We start from the raw sequence: 22,997 nt of genomic DNA on the forward strand, positions 1-22,997 counted from the left end.
AACCAATTTCATGGAGACAATAATTATCAAAATCCTCTAAGATAAGAACTAAAACCTGAACATTACCAAAATGTCATTAAAGTGACACCCATGTAAAATGATACAAAATCATAGTCATGAGGTCTAGTTTAAATAAGATGTGGGTTTGTGATTCATCTGGTCAACACATCTGTTACTTTACAAAAGAGTCCAAGATGGCAGAGGACTGGGCTTCCAATAGAGCATTAATGAAATTAAGTTACTCTTTACAGATTTGTTCTGATTATAGACAAAAATTTCCAAACTGGATGACAAAACAATAAAACTTTACCTTTTCTCGATTCTTGAAGACTTAAGTCCAAAATCAAATTGGTGTTGCTGTTGGGCTTCCCCAGGAGCCTCTAGAGAAGAAATGTCTCTTTGGGTTTCAATCTCTGCTCTCCTCACATAGAAGTCTCTGCTTGGAGTCTTTATTCTTCATTTCTGATAAAGACTCCAAGACACACTAGACCTCATTTTAACGATCTCATCATAATGTAGGTATGTGCCTGTATATGTTATCTCCAATATGGTTACAATTACAGGTTTGGAGGTTGGGACTTCATCACTTCATCTTTGGAAGAGATACAATGAAATCTCCAGAAGATACAGTCTAAAAAAATATAAAAAGCATAGAATATACCCAAGTACGTTTTACTACAAATAAGAATCTTTGTATAAATTTTAATCATTATATTTTATTTTCTCTTTATATGTAACATGAGGGTGAATATCATAAACGTGGATGAATATCTTATAGTAAAAGATAGTTTCAAGTTTGAGAACTTTATAGAAAGCCCTATACTTTCTAAACCTTTTAAAGCTGAGTAACATTTATGTGAAATCATCTGTCTTACCAGGCTGTGCATAACTGTGGCTTCCTGCCCAAGTCTGAGCTGCTCCATGTTTATTCACTTACACTGTTAATAGATACGACACCAGGGGCTGCAAGTGGCCTCTCATGGGAGAATAAACCAATAAACCCTTCATTTGTAAAAGGTGGTTTCTGCTACAAGCTCTTGCACGGCTTGAGCCCCTGCCCTGACTTCCCTCAGAAATAAACCCTTTCCAAACTGGATGTATTTTTGGTCATAATATTTGTACAACAATGGAAACAAAGATACTGAACTTTCTTTCTTTCTTTCTTCCTTTCTTTCTTTCTTTCTTTCTTTCTTTCTTTCTTTCTTTCTTTCTTTCTTATTAAAAACCTCCACCTCCTCCCCTCCTCCCACTTCCCTCCCCTCCCCTTCCCCCACTCCTCTTTCCCCTCCTTCTCCAGACCAAAGAGCAGTCAGGGTTCCCTACCCTATGGGAAGTCCAAGGTCCTCCCCATTCCCCCCAGGTCCAGAAAGGTGAGCATCCAAACAGACAAGGCTCCCAAAAAGTCAGTCCATGCAGTAGAATCAAAGCCCAGCACAATTGTCCTTGACTTCTCAGTCAGCCTCCACCGTCAGCCACATTCAGAGTCCGGTTTGATCACATGCTCCATCAGTCCCATTCCAACTGGCCTTGGTGATCTCCCATTAGATCTGTTCCACTGTCTCAGTGGGTGAAAGCAACCCCTCGCGGTACTGACTTCCTTGCTCATGTTCTCCCTTCTTCTGCTCCTCATTAGGACCTTGGGAGCTCAGTCCAGTGCTCCAATGTGGGTCTCTGTCTCTATCTCCATCCATCACCAGTTAAAGGTTCTATGGTAATATGCAAGGTATTCACCAGTGTGACTATAGGAGAAGGCCAGTTCAGGCACCCTTTTCTCTGCTGCTCAAGGAACAAGCTGGGGACATCTCCTTGGACACCTGGGAACCCCTCTAGAGTCAGGTCTCTTGCCAACCCTAAAATGGCTCCCCTAATTAAAATATATTCTTCCCTGCTCCCACATCCATCCCTCCTTCATCCCAACCATTCCATGCCCTCAATCTCTCCCCATCCCCCCTTCTCCCTTCTCTCCCCCCATCTCCCCTTATCCCTACCTCATCCCCATCCCAGTGCTCCCAACCCCTGCCCAGCATTTTTGTCAACTTCCAATATCCAGGAGGATAACTATGTTTTTTTTTTTTTAGATTCACCTTCTTATTTAGCTTCTCTAGGATCACAAATTAAAGGTTCAATATCTTTTATGGCTAGAATCCACTTATGAGTGAGTACATACCATATTCCTCTTTTTGGGTCTGGGTTACCTCACTCAGTAAAGTATTTTCTATTTCCATCCATTTGCATGCAAAATTTAAGATGTCATTGTTTTTTACCGCTGAGTAAAACTCTAAAGTGTATATGTGCCACACCTTCTTTATCCATTCTTCTATTGAGGGGCACCTAGGTTGTTTCCAGGTTCTGGCTCTTACAAATAGTGCTGCTATGAACATAGGTGAACAAATGCTTTTCTAGTATGATTGGGCATCACTTGGGTATTTTCCCAAGAGTGGAATTGCTGGGTCCTGAGGTAGGTTGACTCCCAGTTTCCTGAGAAACCGCCACACTGATTTCCAAAGTGGTTGCACAAGTTTGCATTCCCACCAGCAATGGATGAATGTTCCCCTAACTCCACATCCTCTCCAGCATAGGCTATCATTGGTGTTTTTGATTTTAGCGATTCTGACAGGTGTAAGATGGTATCTCAGGGTTGTTTTGATTTGCATTTCCCTGATCGCTAAGGAGATTGAGCATGACCTTAAGCGTCTTTTGGCCATTCGAACTTCTTCTGTTAAAAATTCTCTGTTCAGTTCAGTGCTCCATTTTTTAATTGGGTTAATTAGCATTTTAAAATCTAGTTTCTTGAGTTCCTTATATATTTTGAAGATCAGACCTTTGTCTGATGTGTGGTTGGTGAAGATCTTCTCCCAGTCAGTAGTTGGCTTTTTGTCTTAATGACAGTGTCCTTTGCTTTACAAAGCTTCTCAGTTTCAGGAGGTCCCATTTATTAATTGTTGCTCTTATTGTCTGTGCTACTGGGGTTCTATGTAGGAAGAGATCTCCTGTGCCCATATGTTGTAGACTACTTCCCACTTTCTCAAGGCTGTCTACTCTCTCCATACCTCTTCAATATAGTGCTTGAAGTTCTAGCAATGACAATAAGACAACATAAGGAGATCAAGGGGATTCAAGTTGGAAAGGAAGAAGTCAAACTTTCGTTATTTGCAGATGACATGCTAGTGTACATAAGCAATTCCAAAAACTCTACCAAAGAACTCCTACAGCTGATAAACACCTTTAGCAATGTGGCAGGATACAAGATCAACTCTAAAAAAATCAGTTCCCCGCCTATACACAAAGAACAAAGAAGCAGAGAGGGAAATCAGGGAAACATCACACTTCACGAGAGCCACAAATAGTATAAAGTTTCTTGGGGTAACTCTAACCAAGAAAGTGAAAGATCTATTTGACAAGAACTTTAAGTATTTGAAGAAAGAAATTGAAGAGGATACCAGAAAATGAAAGGATCTTCCTTGCTCTTGGATTGGGAGGATCAATATAGTAAAAATGGCAATTCTACCAAAAGCAATCTATAGATTCAATGCAATCCCCATCAAAATCCCAACAAAATTCTTCACAGACCTTGAGAGAACAATAATCAACTTTACACGGAAAAACAAAAAACCCAAGATAGCCAAAACAATCTTATACAATAAAAGTACTTCCGAAGGCATTACCATACCTGACTTCAAACTCTATTACAGAGCTACAGTAATGAAAACAGCTTGGTATTGGTACAAAAACAGGGATGTTGACCAATGGAATCGAATCGAAGATCCAGATATTAATCCACAAACCTATGAACACTTGTTTTCAATAAAGGAGCTAAAATTATACAATGGAAGAAAGAAAGCATCTTTAACAAATGGTGCTGGCATAACTGGATGTCAACCTGTAGAAGAATGAAAGTAGATCCATTTCAATCACCATGCGCAAAACTCAAGTCCAAATGGATTAAAGACCTCAACATTAATCTGACTACACAGAATCTGATAGAAGATAGTGAGCTTTCTTTTGCTTTATAGTGAGTAATCTTTATCTGTTCTGGTGTTTGGATTTATTTATTCATTCTAAACATACAGTTTTTGTGAAAATACTCAGATAACACATCCAAAAGCAAGTAAAGGACAGTCCCAGCTTCTGTTGTGCTCTGTCTAGCAAGATATATACATATTTCACCACACTTCACTTAAGCACCTTGAATTATGGAGATGATATATTTCAACTTTGGTTGTGACCAGACTACCTGCAAAGGCATTCGGCTTCATTCCCCCAGGTTACTCATAGCATTCTCAACTAAAGACTTCCTGTATGACCCTTCCTCCTTCTTTTAATCAGAATTCATATCTCAACTCTACCACTTCCACAGGACACCCCGTATCACCTGAGATAATCACAAGAGTGCCTTTCTAGTTGTGCGATTTTGAGTTCCTATAATTTTGTGCGTGATTGTCAACTAAGCTCCATCATCCTCACTAGGTATTAATTATACCAAATAACAGAGTGGGAGAATGAACACAACCTACAGGTGGTGCTATAGAGAGGGCTCAGAGTTAAGAATGGATGCTGCTCATCAGAGGACTCAATTCTCTCTCTCTCTCTCTCTCTCTCTCTCTCTCTCTCTCTCTCTGACTCTCTCCCTCCCTCCTTCTCTCTTTCTCTCTGTCTCTCCTTCTCTCCCTCCCTCCTTCTCTCTTTCTCTCTGTCTCTCCTTCTCTCCCTCCCTCCTTCTCTCTTTCTCTCTGTCTCTCCTTCTCTCCCTCCCTCCTTCTCTCTCTCTCTCCTTCTCTCTCTCTCTCCTTCTCTCTCTCTGTCACACAGACACACACACACACACACACACACACAAAAATTTTTTTTTTTAAGTCACAAGTACAGTTTTTCCATGAGAAGGAACAGTGACAGAGAAGAGAAGTTTCTAATCAGTGCAGAAACAGCTCAGGCTTTGGGCAGAGGAAGATCCTGGCCACAAAAAAGAATAGACACTCCTAGTCTCAGTCTGGATTTCTTGTTCTGCTCCTCCGGGTACAAACTCTCCTTCTCAGACTGGAAATAATATTTCCAAATTTTCTTTTGCTATTTTAAACCTTAAAAGGGTCTGGGTGTGTTTTTTTTGTTTGTTTTTTGTTTTATTTTTATCACAGACATACAGAAATATGAATTTCTTCTGGTCAAATAACATACTTTACAGGAGCCAGCATCCAAAGAATTCTCTATGACTTCGTCTAAAATAAAAATTTTATTGGTAGCATTCTGTAGCATTGTTTACCACAGGCAGTTTAATTTTTACCATAAGATGTGTGTGTGTGTGCATGTACATATGTACATGTTCACATGTGCACAATCATGTGTAAAATAAGGGTGTCATCCAGGGTTTTAATTTCCATAATTAAAATATAGTTTAACTGTGTATCATAAGCCCTCTTCCCAAATCCATTTGGGAAGTGCTCTCACAAATACTATGAATAAAAATGGAAAAATAAAGGTCTTATAATATTCAGGATAAATCAATTCTAAACAAATTAAAAAGGGAAACACAACCAAAATTTGAACATAATAAATTGATTTCACCCACTTATAATATTGAAAAATATTGCTCCCGGGAAGTTGAATGTCACAATAAAATGGAAGGCGATATTCGATATTAGGAAAGTTCTGTGATGGAGAATACAGTTTCTTCAGTAAATGTCATAATAAACAAGCTAGAAAAAGTCAGATGCTTAGAGAAAAGTGACCTTCTCTATGGTTAAATTCAGGAAGCTGCCTATCAGAAACAGTGTCAACACCCCAAAAATGTTAGAACGTCTTAGAGAAAAGTCAAATAATGCATGTACTCTTTAAGCAATATGCTCTACCTTATTTAAAATTTAACCCTAGACTGTCATCTTTCAATATCTTCAAAAGTACAGAAAAAAATTCTTTTATGTCAAGAATAATCACTGTGAACCACTCGGTATGCTCCAGGAACAGTGTGATGGCTCTGCCCTGTGCAATATTATGTCGTATGCACCACCTGGCAGCTTCATACATTATGACTGATTAGCTCTTAATAAAGAGGCATCTCTACCTTTCCCTTTGTTACTCGGCATTTATATTTCTTGAAAAACAGAGCAGTGTAGGAATTTCCCGCAGTTTACATTTTATTAAGTGCATCAAATTCATTTTACTTTCATGTCCTCCTTGTCCTCCTTGTCCTTTTCCTTCTCTCCTATTTCTTTTAGAGCTGAGTATCAAATTCTCAGCTTTGTCCCTACTGCGCTGTGGCTCTGTGACTCTGCCCAGTGAGCTACACATGTAACCTAAATTATCTTAACTTTATTTTTAAAAAATAGACTATTTCATCTATAGTGTTATCTTTTGCACCTGGAGAAACACATCACTGGTCATCTTTCTTTGTATGAGCAACTGTACTTGCAATCCAGACTCTTTTTTTTCTTCCAGCTTTCAAATTAATGGATTAACATTGTCAAATGAACAGCAAACTACTAGTTCATATTTCACTATCTTCCAGAACCCACAGGTCTCAACACATCTGAATCAACAGAATCCATTTTGTTACTGGCTTTGTTGATGATGTAACTTTCCTGTTTGTACTTACAAGACTTTCCTAAGTATTGGACATCACTACTTGCTTTCTGGCATGACTTCTTCCGATCTCAGCTTGCATATTTCCTGCCGTATCTTGAAATAACCCTTTCTCCAAAGACACTCTAGTTTAACTGTGAAGTTGTATTCAGGCACATGTGAGTACTTGGTGTGACTTTCTGTAATATCCAAGTAGGTGCTGATTCAATATTCAGAAATTTAATGCAGAGGAAACCTTTAACTTTATATTACAGTTCTCAAATCAACAAACCCAAGCTAATTTTTTTAAACAAAATTCCCTGTTTGGTGTTTAGACAATAAAAGGTAAGGCAATGGCATGGAAGTTATTTCAAAATTATTGTTAAGCAACAAGCTGACCAACTCTCATAAATTCTTCCCATCCTCTTTTATATTTAGCAGTGAGCTTAAATAAATACAAGTATAATTACCTCCTAGCTCCTTTACATAACACTTTACCAGTCTCTGCCTTGCTAGATCAGCATGCATTTCTGCTGTGTGCTATGTGCATAGTGATGACAAAGAATCGTCTTCACATTGGTGCTGGGACATCTGAGTCACACAGGTTTATAGAAAAATCAGATGTCTTCTCAAAAGTATGACTTTTATGTGGAAATCTCTATTTTCAGTCTTCTTAGTGACATTCCTGAGCAGTTTGATGTGTCAGGTGCTTTGTGAGGGGAAACTGTCGTGGATTGCTTTCCATTTTTAATTATGGATGTATTTCTTAAAACCTTCATGCAATTAAAATATCTCAGATCTTTGTGAAGAGATGACATGGAATCAGACAGATGACTTAAACTATAAGGAAAAATTTTTTTAAAACTTTATTGAAACTAAAATAATGGATCGAGTATATTAACTACAGGGTAAGTTAGCACATCTTAAATTGGCCACTTCCATTTCTGTAAAGAATAGATATGTTTAAAACAAATACCTGTATGAATAGTAGTTTCACCTTTTGTTGCAGAATTCTTACTTAAGAGGAACTTCCTTCCTTTTAATTCATTTACATAATACCATTACATAATTCCTTGCTCTGTCACTAATAGGGTAAGCACTAAAGCATGCATAACCGCTTGCTATGTGAGGGAGACAGTGAAATAAACAAATGTATTCTCATTGATCGCCTGAAAGAATGAATCGGGCATTTTGCCTGGGACCCACATCTAAATCTCAGCAATGATGCAGGCAATAATTTGGGAGCTTCAATGAGCAAAGCCTCCGTGCAACCTTGGAGCCAGTCAGACAGACATGACGTCACACACACTTTCTGCCCACAGTGACTTCATGACTGTATAAGCCAACTGTATTGGGGATTTAGCTGTCTCTGCTTGTCCCTCCTGCATATCTAGATTGTTGCCTTTGTTATAGCTGCTGGAGGATCATTCACCACCCATATTGAGTTTCCTTCGAATTTCACTGTTCATTGTTATTCTTTTGCACTGTGGTGTTTTACCTTAGATGCCCAGATAGTTTCCTCGTGTGAATACCACTTTGCCTATGAACTAGTTTGTTCTTCAGTAACATTGTATTTATACTTGTTTCTATTTATGTAAATAAGCAAACAAAATTGCGTATGCCTGCCATGTATAACATTATGTGCTAAAATATGTAAACATTAAGATGGGCAAATAAAGCTAATTAATATATGTATTAACTCATATACTTATAAAGTATAATAAGGGCATAGCTGTATGTCTTTGAAACATGGCCTTAGAAACTGAAGGGAACCAATCATTAACTTAGATTCAGAGAAAACCAAGCCCTAGTGACTGCTACAGTGTTGCTGTGTATCTTGGGAGGAATAGGAGGTTGGGGGATTGGGGGGTGCAGGGACAGCACCTGAGAGTGCTGGGGGTACAGTGCCAGGGCCACTGCATAGTCTACAGGATGAGAGCAAAGGAAGGGACTTGTATGTACAAACTGCTAATGATTTGTTTGTTCTGAGTCATTCCCTTCTTTACCTCACAGAGAGATGATGATGGAGGAATGCAAGACTTAGTGGCCTTGGTATCTGTAGACCCTGGCCAAAAAGTCAAGACTCATCTTTGCCTGAGAGCCAGGTTACAGACATTAATGGAGAACTTAGTGATGTCTTCCATTTGTCTGGTTCACAACTATCTGTGAATCACAGAGAATAACTTCGTGAAAATTAAAGAAAAAATATTTGTGGGAAAGAAAAACATACTTGTGATAATAAAATGAAGAGATTTTGTTGCATTGCACTATTGAAGTTAATGGAAAGCAGTAATGTTTCTGTTTGTAACTTTAATACTTCCAAACCATTATCCCTGTCTGTAGATGTTTGAGGAGATGTTTAATGGTTAGGACTGATAAACCTAAGAGATAAACCATAAAAATACCTATAAGACCTACCAAGATAAAGGATTTTAGAGATGGAGAAAGCATTGAATTAGGAACTTGAATCCTTAGGTTTTCACTGAAATACTTAATGAGCTCTAAACTGAGCATTGTCAGAACAGCCTGGTGCTTCTTTAATCATGTCGCTTCCAAATCAGTGACTCTTCCTCAAAGATTCAGGTTTTCATTAGTCAGATGTATTAAAGATATCCTCAGAGGCACCAAAATATGTTGGTATCTTATTCGGGAAAGAAAGTCAGTGCTTCCCCTTGGAATATTTGACCAAGGGCAAGTCCAAATTTGAATTCTGTATTTCTTTCCCGGTGTACTCTGCCTGCCTGTTTGTGGTGTCCGGCTTATCTCTGATGTATCTGATATGCTCTTATTGCCTGCATAGACGTGTTGTCCCTGACAAGTCTTTGCTTTGTGTTTGCTAAACTGGACTGAAAACAACAGATAGAGAGGAAATGAGAGGAAGTTTACAAAAACCCTTTAGCAGAGTTTTTCAAGGAACTGAATTATCTACTCCAAATCCCAGACACTCAATACTAAAAAATACTGCTTTTTGTTTTTTATTGTTGTTGTTTGTTTTGTTTCTTGAGACAGGGTTTCTCTGTGTAAATGCCCTGGCTGTCCTGTCACTCACTCTGAAGACCAGGCTGGCTTCAAACTCACAGAGATCTGCCTCCCTCTGCCTCCCAAGTGCTGGGATTAAAGGCTATAGCACTGTGTTAATATTTATGGAACTGCGATTCTATTCTCAGTTTTACTTTTCCTGTACTGTTTGTTTTACTGAAACCCACGTTGCATCATGGGAGAGGAATGGGCAGAGGCACTAGAACCTAATAACTGATTTTATAAATTCATTAGATTTCAGTGAGACTTCTCTCACCATGTCCACTGGCTATTTGTTTTGATTGTTTAGAGGTGGTCTTCTTACGTTACCCAACTAGCTAGCCTTTGTAGTGAGGTCTGGCCTCAAACTCATAGCAGCTCCTCTGTCTCCACTTATTCAATTTAAAAGTGAGTGTTTGAAGGAATGAATTATTTTAATTGTGTATTGCTTCAGAGTATAAACTACTATTCAGTTCTATTTTAACCATTAGAGGTTAAATGTGTTGGTTAGGATTTGAGGAGACAAAAATGTAGTTTGATGGGACAAACCTACACATGGGGATAGAAGGACTTGTGGCGCCAACGTGGATAACTGAATCCACAGAAAGCTTGAGAAAGCTTGGGAACGAATAGAGTAAAGCATGTTTTGTTGGTAGCAGCGATTTCTCAGGTCTGCTCTGTTTGCTAGAGCAAGCAAGTGCTCTCGTCTAAGGGAGGCTTCCTGACTCAGCTTTAGCTGCAAAACTTTGTAGCTCATTAAGAGGTCCTGCCATGAAACACTTAAACGGTGTTGGTGAAAAACTGAATGCATGCTTTTCGGTTTTCAGCTGTAGCAGGAAAAAAAAAAAGCTGCGCTGTTTTAAAATGCCGTCTTTCTGGGCTGTCCTGCCAGGGCAATCTCTGACTGTTTCAGGCAGGCAGTCCGACTGAGTGTGGTCTGTGAGCAGAATGCTGCAGCTTGCTTGCTGGCAAGGACCTTGAAACGCCATAGAGTTGTGGCAGTGAACACAGCTCTGGCTGGTACCTCAGCCTTGAGGCTGAAAAGCTAAGGAATGAGCTGGATCTAGCCGTCAAAGCCACGGCTCTCCATATTGCTTAGTAAATTAATGGCTCATGTGGTCAGAAAAAGAAAAATATACAGTAAAGAGAGATTCAAAGAGGAAGAAAAACTCTAAATGTTTTACAGTGTGTATATGCAGGCTAAAAGTTAAAGTTCTTAAAGTTAAAAGGAAAGAAAGAGAGTAGTTGGGTGTGGTGGTACACACCTTTAATCCCAATGCCTGGGAGGCAGAGGCATATTGACCTCTGTGACTTCAAGGGTTAGAGGTAGATTGACCTCTGTGAGTTCAAGGTGTGGTAGCATACACCTTTAATCCCAGCACTGGGGAGGCAGAGACAGGAGGATCTCTGTGAGTTCAAAGACAGCCTGGTCTACAGTGTTATTCCAGGACAAAGATATACAAAGATCCTGTCTCGAAAAGTAAAAGTAAAAATAAAAGAAATAGAGGTTAAAATAAAGCCACATAAAGATGGAAAATACACAGAGAATCTTCATACTGTATGCTATTATGCTCTCTTTAAATTGTTTGATTGCTGAGGAAGGAACAACAACTGCTAAAAGACTTTTGTTTATAAATGCTGCTGAACTAACCCAAGATAGGAATTTTGAAAATACCTTGGCTTCAAAACTGAAGTCAAAAGGTATGTTACTTTGGAGAAGTGATTTTGCTTTTGTTTCCACAAAAAACGAGAGACTCTGGATTTATTCAGAGTTAAGAATAATCACCTTTGACCAAGGGAGGCCACCTGAAAAATCTCCGATAGGAACAGATGGCCCAGATGACAGAGGTCTACATCCAGAACTGATCCAAGACTGCTGCCTGAGATGATCAAGACTCACAGGATACTCCAGTCATGACTTGATTATAACTCTAAATTTTCTTTAGGTCCCCTTAAGACTATCAGCGCCCCCAACCAGCAGGAAGTAGCCTGAAATACTACGCCCACATTCCCAACAAATGGATTATGGGTATTTTCCTTTGTTTAAAAAAAAAGAGAGAGAGAGGGAAATGGTGCGGGAGAATTATCTGTATTCTGTCAATCATATTTTAATAAAACGCTGATTGGCCAGGCAGGCAGCATAGGCAGGAAAGCCAGACAGGAAGTAGGGGTGGAGCAAAGAGACTGGGAGTATTCTGGAAGCAGAAGCTCTCTCTCAGCCACTCCTGTGCAGACCATCGAAGAGGCAGCATGTAACTTGCCCAGCTGAGAAAGGTACGGATCCATGTGCTAACATAGATAATGATAATGGGGTAACATATGTTATAAGAGCTAATAAGTAGCCTGACCTAATGGGCCAATCAGTTTATAACCTAATGTAGACTCCGTGTGATTTTCCTTGGGACTTGCTGGCTTGTTGGGGTACTGGGCGGGACAGAAACCCCAACAAGCCGGCCCTCGTGTTACAGACTTGTCCAGGTATTCAGGGTTGAGATCGGTCAGTGGAGCTGAAGGATAAATAAAAGTGAAAAACATAGAAAGAGTGGGAAAAAGATAACAAGAAAATGTATTAAAGTGGGGGTTTGAAAGCAGCCAAGGCAGCATAGAGTGACCTAGATGAATTCTAATAGCTGGAGAGAATACATGGGGTTGGGGCTACATTACTGACTGACAGGAGCAAAGCTAGTAAATTAGCACTGCATACTGAAGTCTATCATGACCACTCAAGCTGTTTCACATGGTCCTTGAATTGAACACAGTTCACCCACACTTCTTGTGTCAACCTGCTAGTTGAGATAAGGGAAGCTGAATGGAAGTAGTGGGGGTAGATCCAATCGAGATAGTTTGTATACATCCATGAACCTTTCAAAGAAACAAGTTAAAATATTGGCTTAAAGAGATGAGATATCAAATTTTCAATTTGTTTCTCTTGTCAAGGCTAATGTCTAGGTTCTGGCAGCAATCGCTTTCTTCGGACTACTCACAACTGAGGTGCAGTAGCAACGCCTGCCTCTTCTTATATTCTGCTAACTGTAGGATGGAATAAACTCATTGTTATTTATCATTGATTGAATTAAAGACAGTATTTACAGTACTTTGAAAATGTACAGAATCGAATTCCTACCTATTAAAAAGGTAATTGTAAGTTCATCAGGTCTTGTCAATTTTAATTTCCTTTAGCAGAAAGTGCTGCTTTTAAACCTGGTTTCACCTTTCACAATGTATCTTAAAGACATCATTCTCTCTCTCTCTCTCTCTCTCTCTCTCTCTCTCTCTCTTTTCTTTTTCTTTTTTTTGCATTATTGTATTTTTTGCAAGCTTTTATAGCTGTATGATATTTTGTTTGTGTTCTGTAAAAACAAAGCTTGCCTGGAGATCAAAGGGCAGAGCTAGCCACTAGTTAACCATAGAGTCCCAACTGTGATAACACACACCTTTAATTCCAGCATGTGGGGCGGGGTGGGGGAAGGAAGCAGGAAGATCAGGAGCTCAAGGCCTCCCTGGGCTACAAGAGACTGAACCTTTCTAAAAGAGAAAGAGAGCCAGTTGGGTGGTGGTGGCTCATACTTTTGAGCCCAGCACTTGGGTTACCAAGCCTTTGATCCCAGCACTTGGTAGGCATATGCCTTTAATCCCGGAACTAGGAAGGTGGAGGCAGGATTTTGGGTCTATTAATCTGAGGATTCCTAGATACTGGATTGCCCCCAATCAGCCTGAGGATTCATAGATGTAAGTACTCCTTGGAGGCTGGCTGCTCTGGTTCTCTGACATTTCAACTTTCACCCTTGATAATTTGACTCTGGGTTTATATTGTTAAGACTAATTAGATTTGAGCTTCATTTCACTTTAAAAACATATAATGCCACCACCCTGGTTCTGATGGGAGAAGATGTAGAGAGTTAGAATCAGTGATACTCCTGACTAGATAATCTTTAAGTGTCTTTATATTAAATTTTTTTCTATATGGCATATGAGTGTACCTTCATGTCATCTTAAATGCCACAAGCATTTTTTCTTGCTGAAAATATTTTGAGGGTGTCATGGCTGCCCGTCACCACTACAGTTTCCACAAGTTTGAAATGCATAATATGAGGAATATAGCTATTCCTTTGAACTGACAAATCTAATTTTTTCCTTGCACATACTAGTCAAGCATAAGCTGTCTCTTTTAATGCAGTTGTTTTTAACATATGCTAACAATATTTGGTTGACTACTGTAAAAATATTCACAATTTCTTCAAACACAGTTACCAAGTTAATTATTTTATCACCTGTCACCTTTTCCTGATGAGCCAGCAAATTCTCAGAAAGCTGTTTGCAGATGTCTGATAAGGATGTTGTAAAGTCATGCTATAAACACCTTCATGTTACACACATATGTGCCTTTTGAAATAGTGTGTCCTTATTAAAGAAGAGTGGATAAGCAGAGTTATCACAGTGAAAGAGATCCTAGAAGTCACAGAAAACAACCAAGGACTCACCAACTGACGTTGTTCTAAGAACTTGGGGTACAGTACCATGGTTAACTCTGGTAATGACAGATAATAACTCTTGTTATCTACTTTTTCTAAATGTAGTTACTGAAGCATAGCACTGATAATTAAATTATCCAGCTTCTCAAAGGTCGATTAACCACCACAATACGCTCCAGTGCCCAGGTTTTAGCCACTGCACTTAGATGATTCCCACCGATTGCTCAAACCAGAAATTACAAAGTGTTCATAATTAAGTTATGAATAACAAAACTTGTGAGGTGGATCTAAAGTCATGCTTAAAACCAGGGGTAGTCAAGCCTTTTGAAGCACAAAGAAACACTGGAAATTAAAGAGCAAGCATCCAAATTCGAGTATACAGCATGAAGAAGTAAACTCTGAATCATAACAATGGTAATAATAAAATTAAGAGCACAGCTGATTCAGTGAAGACTGAAGTCAGGCAAACAATAGAGAATTATCAGTGTGACACTACGGTAAGAGAGAGCTTTACCATACTGAGTTGTATGAACTAACCAGAAAGGCAATGATACTTAAAATAAGCTAAAAAGTTAATACAAAAGAATTCATTAGTATTAAAATACATAGAGTTAAGTCAAATGTGTCAGTGCACAATGGTATTCCCAGCTTTCAGGAAGCAAAGAGAGGAAATTGTGAATCCAAGACTGACCCAGTCTACACATTTAACTCTACCTCAAAATTCAGTGAAAGGGAAAGTGAATATTTAACATTTTATAAAGGCAATGGAAATTCTTATTAGTTAATTAAAATATTGGCTTACATGTATAGATATGGAGAGAGTGGACAACCTTGTCTTGTTCCTGATTTCAGTGGAATTGCTGGGAGATTCTCTCCATTTAGTTTTATGTTGGCCGTTGGCTTGCTGTATATTGCCTTTATTATGTTTAGGTATGTTCCTTGTATCTCTGCTCTCTCCAAGACTTTTATCATGAAGGGGTGTTGTATTTTGTCACAAGCCTTTTTGGCATCTAATGAGATGATCATGTGGTTTTTATTTTTCAGTTTGTGGTGCTGGCACAACTGGATATCAACATGTAGAAGAATGGAAATAGACCCATGTATAACACCTTGCACAAAACTCAAGTCCAAATGGATCAAAGACCTCAACATAAAGCCAGCCGTATTTAACCTTATAGAAAAGAAGTGGGAAGTATATCTGAATGTATTGACACAGGAGACCACTTCCTAAAGATAACCCCAGCAGCACAGACACTGAGAGAAACAATTAGTAAATGGGACCTCCTGAAACTGAAAAACTTCTGTAAAGCAAAGGACATAGTCATCAAGACAAAATGACAGCCTACAAAATAGGAAAAAATCTTCACTAACCCCACATCAGACAGAGGTCTGATCTCCAAAATATACAAAGAACTCAAGAAATTGGCCATCAAAAGAACACATAATCCAATAAAAAAAAATGGAGTCCAGACCTAAACAGAGAACTCTCAACAGAGGAATCTAAAATGGCTGAAAGGCACTTAAGGAAATGTTCAACATCCTTAGTCATCAGAGAAATGCAAATCAAAACAACTCTGAGATTCCATCTTACACCTGTAAAAATATCCAAAATTAAAAACACCAATGACAACTTATGCTAGAGAAGTTGTGGAGGAAAGGGAACGCTTCTGCATTGCTGGTGATGCAGGCTGATACAGCCCCTTTGGATGTCAGTGTGGCAATTTCTCAGAAAATTAGGAAACAAACTTCCTCAACATCCAATATTACCACTTATGGGTATATATCCAAAGGATGTTCAGTCGTACCACAAGGACATATGCTCAACTAAGTTCATAGCAGCATTGTTTGCCACAGCCAGAACATGGAAACAACCTAAATGTTCCTTGACCGAAGAATGGATAAGGAAAATGTGGAACATTTACACAATGGAGTACTACACAGCAGAAAAAAATAATGACATCTTGAATTTTGCAGGAAAATGGATGGAGCTAGAAAGCATTATTTTGAGTGACATAACCCAGACACAGGAAGACAATTATCACATGTACTCACTCTTAAGTGGTTTTTAAACATGAAGCAAAGAAAACCAGCTCACAAATCACAATCCCAGAGAACTTAGACAACAATGAGGACACTAAAAGAGACTTACATAGATCTAATATACATGGGAGGTAGAAAAAGACAGGATCTCCTGAGTAAATGGGGAGCATGGGGACCTTGGGGGAGGGTTGAAGGGGAGGGCAGAAGCAGGGAGGGGAGCAGAGAAAAACGTAGAGCTCAATAAAAAAATCAATAAAAAATTGGCTTACATGCACACTTTTCTAAAATAAATTAATACCAGCACAACAAAATGAAAATATTAATGAAAAATGGCAATTAATTAAACCTGGTGGTTGGTCCACATTTACAGTTCCAGCACCAAGGAAGCTGAGGATAATTAGTTTCAGGCCAGCCTAGGCCGCACAGCAAATCACTCTCAAACACTAAGAACAAATCAATGAAAAGGGAAGCACTTTGATTAATTTAATTGTTAGCTAAAAGTAACCTTTTCTCAATGTCACAATAAAACTCCCTATCTCAATTTGAAAAGGTTCTGGTGAACAAGAGAACACAGCACACAGACTGCGGATGCTTTAGATGTGTCCTCATTAAAGCTTTTCACTCTAAGAAAGCCTGTCATCACTTCAAATACTGCTTATTAGCTAGAGGCTCCAATCAAAGTTCTAAAATAAAGATATGAGAGAAAACAATGGGGACTCTCAGTGCTTGCCAGCAATATGATTGGCCAACTTTAAAACTCAGAAGTGACCTATGTCTACAAAGGAACAAAGTAAATAGTTTGGGCAACTTCCTAGAAACAAGATTGGCATGGAAGACTACAGTTGATGTTCAAATGTGATTTTCTAAAAACTTAATCATAAACCAAACTTGATTCCTACAACCATGGTGCTGGGGTCATAGTTTAGATGGTATAGTGTTTGCCAAGAACTGACAAAGCTTCTACATTTCCCCCTCCAGCATCATGTAAAACCACACATGGTAACTCAGGCCTATAATCCCAGTTGTTGGGAGCCAAAGGCAGGAGGATCATAATGTCGAGGCTGAATTGACTCCTTAAGTTCTAAGCTACCTGAGACTCTGTTTCAACATATATAATATTTACATATGTATATATCAAGTCTGCTTATTTTAAAACCAAAATTCTTAGCAGTTTGAATGCACAAATGAAAAACGGGTTTAGGAAGAATGAGGTTATATTAATGATTTTAAAAAGGCGAGAGGAACTGCACACAAACACACACATACTCATACACACATGCACACACACACACACACATACACACATGCATGCATACATACACAAATGGAGGGAGATTTTCTGTAGGGCTGAAGTCAAGGTGACAGCTCTAGGATGGAGATGGGCTTGCGTGAAATAACACAAAGCATCTGTGGAAGTCGCAGAAGGAACACAGTGGGATGAGTGATGCTTCAGCTGGCTGGAGACCAACCAGGACATGACAGAGGCCATGCACAAGGAAATAAAACTGTGACTTAACCAGAGAAACTGCTTGAGTCAAGTTGTTTTTTTGATGGTGAATTATCCATATAGAGAAACATTGTTTCATGCCACACCAAATGAATTCTTGATGGCTTAAAAAATACAAATATAGAAAATGAGATTGTAGATTAGTCTAGAAAAGGAAGTCTTAAAACACAATAATCAATATCCTCTGAGGAAAATTTGTGTACATTTTCAACATCAACCTTTTAACTGCAACAGCATAAGCAGACTGTAAAGCCTCCTACACTGAGAGGAACTAAGAAAGTCTTCCCAGGCTCAGGTTTGGATAATGGGTTTTAAAATGCAAATCTACTCCAGCACACCTGGAAACCAGGATAAAGGAGGTCACACTTGCTTCCTTCCTCTAGGAGGTGCAAGGATGCAGCTAAAACCTGTGCCTGGCCATGCCCAGCTGTGTGATAGCATGCAAGATCCATCCCAGCAGCCACCTTCATACTATAAACCACATCCATTCGGCTCTGACGGGGCCACTTCCACACTGGACCCAACTTTATTCACATGACCCTCTTTCCACACCACATAATAATTAGTGCCTGCCAGAGCCCTGTTTCAAAAGTAAAATTAGAAGATTCAATGTTTTTAATTCCATTTTTGTGCATTTCTTCTTTCTGTCCCATGGATTAAACTTGCCGTCATTTTTAAATTTCCATCATTTGTTTGCTGCTTTCAACATTTTAAGGTTCTGCCCAAAACCTATTTCTCTCATAAAAATTAATATTTACTACAAGACTTTGCACATAGTGATTTTCAGTAGGTGTTCCACAGTTTATCAAAGTAATAAACAACATAAAAATTAATGTGGTCACTTTAAACTATCTACAAACATTTTTGGGGCACCTCACACCAAACAACTGAAGCCCACCCCATTAATCCAGCCCTGCCTCATGATCTGTCTGGCCAACCAAATGCAACACCTTGTGAGTGGCCAATGCAGCATTTACACGCACACATCATTTCTGCAGTTTCTCCTTACTTAAAGCAAAGGTCTATGGTCCCAGGAGATATTCTATGAAATGATTTGGTTTCAAAGGTTCCAGCTGCCCATCATGGTGTGCTAGCAGTTTGCAAGTATTGGATGGAATTTTTAAGAGATTTTATAACCTAGTGTCTTTGGTAGCACTGGGCTCTAACAAAAACAGTCCAATTGCCACTAGCCACCACATAAATGGAAATGCAGCTCCTATGAAGAGCCTTGCCCACAGTCATGTGCTGATTCACTATGCATTTTCTATCTTTTTATTTTACATCAACAGTTTATGAATCAAAATTTTTCAATGCAATCAGAAATCACTGCATCACTGGGGCATTTGAAGACTGAGGTTGGATGACCACATATTCTAGGCCTGCCTGGGCAATATAATATGGCACTGTCTAAAAAACAAAAGCATATTGGCAAATGATACAAAGATAAACCTTGTGTCTACATTTTCTTATTAGAATAGGCCTATCACCTATCATTGCTGACCAAGGTAATGCCTACAAAGTCACTCGGAGGACATAGACACTTCCTACCAATTACTCTGTGCACAGATCACTCAAGCTACCTGAACCTCAGTGTGCAAACTCAGGCTGATACCCACTGTTCACTGGCAGCCTGAGGATTTCTTTCAAGCCTTCTTGTTTCAAGCATTGTAAGTACAGGACTGCCTATCTGAGACATTATAGTACATTTTCTAATTATCTCATTCACACTGGTTTCTGTTATATCTACTACCTAGGAAATCTGCTTCACACAGCTTTATAAGAGGAGCTAAAAGAGGCTGGGCAGTGGTGGTTCATGCCTTTAATCCCAGCATTTGGGAGGCAGAAACAGGCGGATCTCTATGAGTTCAAGGTCAGCCTGATCTTCAGAGCCAGTTCCAGGACTGGCTCCAAATCTACAGAGAAATCCTGTCTCAAATCTTCCCCACCACCACAAAAAAAATGAGCTAAAAACTTTGTCAACTTCTTCAATGCACTTTCACCCAGTTCCAGGCAATAAGGTTTTGTTCCACATCCCATTTTTAGCTTTCCAATTCTCTACTTCGCTATGCCTCACTTGCTCACAAGTTACATAAAAGTTACGGATGATTTTTCTTGAGTTGTACACGTATTCTATTGTACTTTGTCTTCCTCTTCCAATGTGTTTATGAAAAATATTTATTAATGACGATTGTGATCAAGGTATGAACCAGGTCTGTCATTCCCCCACATTTGTCTCATGGTCTATGTTCATGAGACCCTAACAGTTTCCTGCAAACATAGTCTATCCCAAGCTGTTTTCCTCACAGCTTTGGAAACTAAAAGTCCAAAATTAAGATTAGGTTCTTGGAATGGCCATCAGGAGGGTCCTGTTACACAAAGCCCTGGGGTTTCCAGCTGCTGCTAGTCTCTGGCTTCCTCTGATTGTGGACACACTCCTGACGTTCCTTCTTCTGCCTCTTCATGTGGCATGTTTGGAGTTGAGCCACACGGTCACTGTCCAGCATAGCCAGGGTCTCTTACTACACATTAGCATCCCGAGAAAGGACCAAGCTTTCTGTTTCAGGCTGTAGAGATGGCTCAAAGGACCAAGTGCTAGGCACACAACTGGCAGAATCTGAGTTTGAATCCTTGGAACATGCATTGCAGCATGCATCTGTAATCTCCATACTCCTGGCGTGAGATGGGAGACAAAGAGACTGGAACTCACAGAAACTACCAAGCTATCAAACTTGGTATGTACGGTGGCAAAACAACCAAAGAGGCCCTGTTTTAAACAAAGTAGATGACAAACAACTGACATGCCAGGGTGTAACTTTCACGTTTGTATATTTATAACATGGCATACATGTGTCTACACTTCAGTATGCCACCCATTCCCCCCACATTTTGTTTCTACTCAGTATGTCAGTGTATGTCCCTATTTATTCTAAGAGATTCAGTTAAATGATTTATGACTAAACACATAATTGGTGTTAATGATGTGTGTGTTATACTTATTTAGCCGCATCCGTGATTTAAAGCATACTCTTGGCTAGATCTGCTTCTGAAATCATAAATACATTCAATTTAAATCTACTTCTATTTTCTTTTCCACTTTGTGATTTCTATTTTTATTTCCACCATAAATAATTAAAATGTTGTGTTAGAAAAATTAAGTGGAATAACTCAGGTTATCATTTTAATAAGAAGGGCCTTAACCTTCACAGAGGCCAGATACCAGCCCTTGAGCTCTGCAGAAGGAAACAGCAAAGGATTAAGAAAGGGGGAAAGCCACTATCCAATGGATAACGGTATTTGATTCTATATGGGAATGAACTAGTAGTGTCTTTTACCTAGGCAACTCCTGGAAGGAACGAGTATAACATAGCAACTAAACAATGTATAGAACTAAATATGATGCTTTAAATTATATTTAAATAAATAAAATCCTTTTGCCAGACAGAAATGTAAATGATTCCACCAAGATTAACATTGATCCCCAAAACATTTGTGATGAAACAATTCATGCTATTAGGAAAAATGTGGGAGATATGTGGTACTGTTTATTTCTTTGTTTATTTGTTTGTTTTGAGAAGGGTCTTACACAGCCCTGCCTACCACAACACTTGCTGGAGTGCTGGGATAAAGGAATGCCCCACCACACACGGCTGAGGTCCATTGTTCTGACCCAGATGATTCCAGCTTCTATTTTTCCTATCCTTTGGCATGTTTTATTAGTAACAATGTATGCCCTTATCTGATCTAAAAATAAAAGCTGATGAAGATTTTGAAGCATTCAAAGGGTTCCTATGTAACTCAACAGTTCTAATCATTTAAGTTGATACATTCAGATGGGCGACATTTATTAGTTAGTTCGTTTGATCTAAATCAATAGGCAATCAATTTAAGGACAATTTAGCTTCTTAGCAATTTTGCAAGCTCACTGAGGAGTTACCCTTAAAAGGCTAGTGTCTTCTTTATAGCAGAGACAGAATACAATACACAAAGGCTGGAGAGAGGCTGTGTGGCTCCTTAGTGGCAAGCAGACAAAGCTTGTAGCATCGCTGAAACCTGAACCAGAAAATGCTGGATGTTTAACACTATGGGGGTTAACATGAAGAGTGGGAAAAGCAATTTCTCTCACAGATATATTTATTCATTCACAAAGTAGGGAAACAGTGGGAATTCAACAGCATTCTCCTTTCACTAATCTGAAAGCGATCAATCTCTGTGTGAGTTTAATACTGTGTGAGTTTAACTCCTGATCACTACACATCCATGAAGCTCAGTGGAGCAGGCCCATGGATCCAATCCTATCATTCAGTGAATAATGCTAATAGAAAATGTGACCTAGGATGGAATCCCAGGAAATGTGTTTGAGGATAGGGAACAAAATGATTTGTATGGCCTGATTTCCCTCCTCCCCCTCTCTTTGTCTCTCTCTCTCTCTCTCTCTCCCCCAGCATGATCTTTGCTCTGCTTCCTAGTGCTGTGCTCAGGATTATGCCTTAGTCATTTGTTTAGCCAGGTTCCAGAACTTGATACACACAATGACCCTGACTGGCTCATGGTTTATGTTCTCTGAAGTTCTGGGTGACATAGGCAATGGCAGTATTGGCAGGGTCCATTGTGAGATGACATTTCAAGCCTAGTTCCCAGTTTCCATCCCGTTCCTGTGACAGTGAGAAGATTTACCTAATCTTCTCCACCCCATGTCTGGCACTGTTCGGGATGATATCATAAGTTGAAATAATGGAAATTGGAAATGCACTCAATATACCTAACCTACCTGACATGGTTGCTTAGCAACGCAGATCCCTGGAGACTATCAGTCACTTACCCTTGTGAATTTGTGGTTGACTAGGAGCTTCGGCAGTGAACTGAAACCCAACATCACAGTGAGCATCATACTCGCTACAGTTAATCTAGGAAAAGATCAGATTTTTAAATTCAAAGCATAGTTTCTACTGAATGCCTATCACTTTTGCTGTACCATAAAATTTAAAACTGTGAGTTCGGACCATCTGTACATCTGTATTTGGCACTGGTATTCAGGAATGAGAAATTCGACAGACGCTCTGTTAGACAGACAGATAGGGAAAGGGGCCTTTATTGTAAGCTGCCATGCTTTTGTCTCAAATCAGGAGGCTGAGAAAGAAGCCAGCCAGTTTGATAGTTCACTACCTTTATTACTTGGCCATGGCCTCTCTCCCTCTGTTTGCCTACCAGGGACTCTCTAAACTCCTAGTCTCTTGGTAGTCTCTTGTGTACATATGCGAAGAAATCATAAAACATATTCATTGTGTTTTCTAGAATAAAATTGTTCTTGAAACATAACCTATACATTTTATTCTGTCAGTGAAAGATGAAAATGAGGGTTAAAAAGGTGTTTAAAAAGACAAGAATTTGGGATAACCAAGAAAAAGATA

This window comes from Myodes glareolus, chromosome 2 (genome assembly GCF_982192425.1).
Source record: "Myodes glareolus chromosome 2, mMyoGla1.1, whole genome shotgun sequence".
Lineage (NCBI taxonomy): Eukaryota > Metazoa > Chordata > Mammalia > Rodentia > Cricetidae > Myodes > Myodes glareolus.